Here is a 6,000-nt window from a genome sequence, read left to right as displayed (position 1 = left end):
GTAGTACTTAATTCTCTATCAAGAACTTCATTGAAAGATGTTTTCAATTATAGTATTCTATCTGTTACTTCTGAATGTGATGAATACTTTTTATCATCATCTTATAAATTTTATTTAAAAGTTTTAATCTTGCTTTTACTTCTGATACTGAGAAATACTCTATTCTCTGTACTTATTCAATATTCTGACTGTCTATTTCTCTCTTTGAAGTATTATTCATAACATCACTGAGTAATGAAGAATTATATTTATAATAAATATAGAAAGAAGATATCTTTAAGATTACATTCTTTGCATTATTATATACAAATTCAGTGATTAGAAGATGTTTAAGTCAATCATTCTGATAATATAAACAGAATGCTTAAAGATGCTATTCTAATGTCTGATTCTGATATTCAGTCTGATTATCTGTCTGCAGATGAAATGCAGTACTGAGAAGATATCTTATTATAAGATGATAGCAAAAGACTGATCAGTACTTACTGATAAAGAAAGATTCTCAATCTGTTATTAATAATTTCAGAGTACTATGATTACAAATGATAATATCTAAAAACAGATCAGTTAATTCAGAGACTTTAATCTTTTTATAAGTAAGAATATATTTTATCATCTTTATAAAATAGTTGATAATAATTAAAATTAAGTCATATTCTTTGACTCTTGTTGACTTCAGTAGATTAACTATGAAATTCATTAATAGATTCTGTTATAAGCTTTTTAAGACAGGCAGTGATATCAACTTACTGTATTACTTATACTGCAGAATCTTTATTCTTTAATAGATATTATAAGTCTCAATATACTCTTTAACATCTGTCTAAAGCTTATCTTAAATATATTTATATTTTAGAAGCTTCTCAGTCTTCTCTAATCTGAAGTGCTCTGTATAAGAATTATTATAATGAATTCTCAATAACTTCTAACACATCACTCTACTATGAGAGACAAAGACTGAATTATTTAGTAGTAGAAGTTCATATTCTTCTAGTTATCAGTGACTTGATTTCTTAGTGATATTATTCTGCTCAGAGTCTGTCTCTTCTAAGTTCAAACTGAATTCTTTCTTCTTTAACTTCTGAATTTAAGCTGTAGTAGAGATGTTTCTCTTCTATAACTTATCAATAAATTTCAAAAGTAATCAGATTGAAAGATTGTAGACTGTTTCATTCTTTATCAATTCAATAATAGTAAGATATGATATAAGAAGCTCATAATCTTTAGTGTTAGTTCTCTACAAGAACTCAGGTTTTCTTTCATCTTCTATACTGAGTCATGCAGCTGTCTTACCAGCATCATTTCTGAGCTTCAGAGAACTTCAATCTTCTACAGTCAGCTTCTTCTGCAGTGATGACAGATATTCTTTTATAGAATTCTTCTCTGTATTGATAATATTATAATCAGACTGTTTAAATAGTATATTAGCAGAGTTAAGTCAATCTGAACAGTATCAGATATAGAAATCATACTCTGAAAGCAGCTTTATTCACCTAGCTTGATGTTCTATCAAGCTCTTTGTTATCAAGAAATAACACAGATTTGCATGATTAGTAAGAACTTACACTAAGTACTTACTACTCTAAAGATAATATCACCAGATCTTAAAGAATTCAACAATTACTAATATATCTTAATTATAAATATTATATCTTCTCTGTATAAGTGATAACTTCTTGAAGAAGAAGATCACTGACCTTTATTCACAGTATCTTATAGACTCTGTGAAAAAGTCTTCTCTCACAGATATTTCATTATCTATATTCTCAGAGATAATTATTCTCTGATTTTTTCAGTATTGAAAGATCTTCAGTATCAACTGTGAAAAGATTTCACAGATCTTATTTCTGAATACATCAGTCTTACACTGACTGAGTAAGTCAGAATTAAAGTGATTCAGCATTATAACATCTGTAAAAGCTTGTTTCAATTCTGCAAATACCTGTACAGTGTCTTAAGTGAGAGTAAACAGTCTTATTTTTCTATCTTTCATACTTTTCTTTAACAGATCTATAAGAGAAGCAGTAATTCATGAATATGTATAGATGAATTATCTGTAGAAATTTATAAATTCTAAAAACATCTGTATCTTATAGTATGTCTGCAGCACTAACCAGTTCTCAATGACAGAGACTCAGCTTCTATTCATTGAAATGCTATTCATCTCAATAATATAATCTAAGAAATCAATCTCCTGCATGTAGAACAAGTATTTTTCAGTGTTTATATAGAGTTAAAACTTAATGCTTTCTCAAGTGACTCAATACTTCTTAAATATGAGTATCATGTTCTTTCTTCATTTTTGAGAAGATTAAAATGTCATTCAAGTATACTATGTAGAAGACATTGACAAGGTCTTACAGCATCTCATTTATATAGATCTGAAATATGACTGAAGTGTTACAAAGATTAAAAGATAAAACAAGATATTCAAAATTACTGTACTTGATATAAAAAGTTATTTTTCAAATATCATCTTCATTAACTCTGATTCTATGATAGATATTCTATATATCAATCTTTGAGAACATCTTTGCTTCAGATAATTGATTAATCATCTTATTAATTAATAGTAATAAATAGTAATTCTTAACTATCATCTTATTAAGACCTCTGTAGTCTATGCATAGACATAGTCTATCATTCTTCTTAAGTATAAAGAGTATAGATATCTCTGCTAAACTCTTTGATAAATATATTTAGTTCTTCAATTATACTTTCTCAAGATATTTATATAGAACATTCAATTTCTTTATAGATAAGTTATAAAGAGACTTATATAGCACTGTTGTATTATCTTCAAGATAAATCTTATATTATATCTTGATATCAGAAAACTTCACTGCTTTTCTTTTTAAAAAGATATTCTTATAATCTGTAAAGAAATATTATATATATCTATCTTTAATAACAGATACTGCTGTTAATCTTGAAGTAAGAGTGATAACTTCTTCATCTATTTTCAAGTCTCAATCATCTGCTATATAGTATATCAACTCTATCTTTTTCTCAAGATTCTTTCAATAAAACTCTTCAGATTTCTCTATTACTGTCTCTTTATTAATAAGATAATACTATCACATCTGAGTGACTCAGTTAATAAGAGAATTGTTTTCTCTTAATTACAGAAGATCTAGAATAATATTCTCATCTATAATATTAATAATATGAAGAAGCAGACTACTTTTCTTAAAGATTTCTTCTAAGTCTGTGATTACATACTTTACTTAAATTATGTCAAAACAGTGATACTTTATTTTATCAGTAAATTTCATATAATCTGATAAGTCTATCTTCTTTTAACTCTTTATCAAAGAAAAGAAATAGAATATAAAGTTAATATTTATTCTGAAGTTAAGTAGACATCTCACTGATATCTTCTCATTCAGAGTATTTATTATAATCATAATATAAACTCAAAGATATGAGAATTATCAATTCTTTATTTCTTTCTCTTCTTTATCTTTCATAGATATATTTATCAGAAGAGAAGTTAACTTTAAGAAGATATCTTCTCAGTCTCTTCTCTTCTTCAGCTTTTTATAATTACTAGTATAGTGATCATCAGCTCTGCAGTTAAAATAGAGATCTTTGTTAAATCTTTTTTAATATTTCTTCACAGTGAGTGAAGAATTAGAATACTTGAAATTCTTCTTTACTTTCTCTGCACTGAAGCTGTCACAGCATTATTTAGATTTCATTATTAATTACTTAGAAGAGATTTTATTAATCTTTTTCTCAGAGAATTAATTATTTAAATAGATCTGAGAAGTCAGATTGATAAGCTCTGTATAATTAATTAATGAACTTTGATACTGTAATATTATTATCTACATCTTATAAGTTAATTTTATGAGATAAAGCTGTATCTTTAATTGATTTAAATTATTAGTTAATTTCTCTTAATATTCTTTAAATCTTATATTAAAATCAAAAGAATTCTTATTATTTTATTAATATAGTAAGTTGAACTACTGTACTACTATGAAGTCACAGTTACAGTGATCTTTGATTTAATTCAGTAGAAAGTTCTTGAATTCTTTTTAAGTTATTACAGTATCAGTACACTCAAGCTCTCTCTTCTTAATAACTTAAGTAGTCACAGAGATGTCTTTAAGAAGATTGATAATATATATTACTTATATTTCATAAGTATTATACTAGCTCAGATTAAGGCAGAATTTTCATTCAAGAATATAGATAAAGCTGTAAAATTCAGATAATATATTTCTCTTATATCTTAGAAAATCTTCAATCTTAATCTCTCTATCTTTATAATAAATGTAGATGTGTAGAGATCACAGCAGTGACAGAGTAATTGAAGAACTTATATTGAAGTATATAGTAGATTCAGAAATCTCAGATTTCTGTTAGAGTAGAGATATACACACTCTAAAGAATAATATAAAGTTTCTTTCAGAGAGTGAGATCAGATTAATCTTAGTATAAGTGTATAAGCTTATATCAGTCTGTTAAAGCTTGACTGATTCAAACTTATAATCAGATCAAGTGATTTAAATTGTAATATAATAGAACTGAAGCAGTGACTAGTCAGCAGTGTTATATAGAGATAGTTATTAAGAAGCTGTATAAGTGAGCTTAACTATCTTGCTTAAATAGTAAGCTTGTAGACTACAGAATTATTACAAGAATATCACAGATATAATACTTAGTATACTAAGAAGATTATATGAGAAATACAGTAACTCTTATATATCTTTCAGTAGAAGAAAAACAAATCACTGACTTCTTTAATAAGAAATCAGTATTTAGCTATTCTATATAGATAATGAGCAGATATTCTTCTCTTATTTCATGAGTGAGAATAGCTGAAGTGATATCTCAGCAGTATCTTATTATTAAGAAAGAGTAATCTGCTGATCTTGTATAGAAGTGAGGTTCTTATATTTATCAATTGAATCTTTCTATAATATATCTGAATGATGTTATAGAGTGATTGAAAACCAGTTTGAACAGTCTGTAGAATGAATGAAATCATCTGTATGAAAGTAATAAGCTGTGTGAAACTGCAGCAAGGCCTTGACACGGTCAGAGACGTGACACAGTCAGTCTAATCAGAATTCAGAGTGTATAATAGTCAAGTATTTTAAAATATATATAATCAGAATTCAGAGTGTATAACAGTTAAGTAGTTTAGAAGATATATAAATAAGAGTTTAATTATTTCAGTTTGAATAATAATTATTTATTTAAATAAGAATTGAAATCAGTATTATATTTTTATTCAGATACTACTTATCAGACTTCAGAGTGTATAATAGTTAAATAGTTTAAAATATATATAAATGAGATTCAATCATCTCAGTTTAAATAATAGTTATTTATTTAAATAAGAATTGAAATCAGTATCACACTTTTATTCAGATACTACTTGTAAGACTTATAACTGTTAAATTAATATCTCAGATAAATATGTTTAAAACATATGAATTTCATATGTATTAAAATCTGCTTCTTATATTATTCATACTCTATCTCTCATAGCTAATTGCATACAAAATATAGAGTTATTTATAGTAAATTAAATATGTGAGTCAAGAGAGCTAGTATTAACAAGTATTAAATAAGCAATTATAGTAAGCTGATGATAAGAAAAATAGTAGTAATACAATGTTGATAAAATTCATTAGTGTATAATCTCTTATTTCTCAATAGCTTGTCTAATACTTGCTAATTACTAGCTTCTTGACTTGCACATTCATTTTCCTATAAATAGCCCTATATTTTGTCTGCAATTAGATAGAATAGATAGTGTACAGATAATATAAGAAGCAGATCTTAATACACATGAGATTCATATGTTTCTGACATATTCATCCGAGTTAACTCATTCTGATACAATGCTATTCTTATTGAGTATATTCTGAATATGCAGCAAATAGATCTTTCAAATTTTTCAGAAAACTATCTGAATAGATTCTGTGATATTCTCCATGAAATACACAAGGCTAGAGTTCATCATGGTGATTCATACCTGAG

The sequence above is a fragment of the Blastomyces gilchristii genome (genome assembly GCF_000003855.2).
Source record: "Blastomyces gilchristii SLH14081 genomic scaffold supercont1.9, whole genome shotgun sequence".
Lineage (NCBI taxonomy): Eukaryota > Fungi > Ascomycota > Eurotiomycetes > Onygenales > Ajellomycetaceae > Blastomyces > Blastomyces gilchristii.
The sequence above is the reverse complement of the archived record's forward strand: the minus strand, read 5'-3'. Positions refer to the sequence as shown.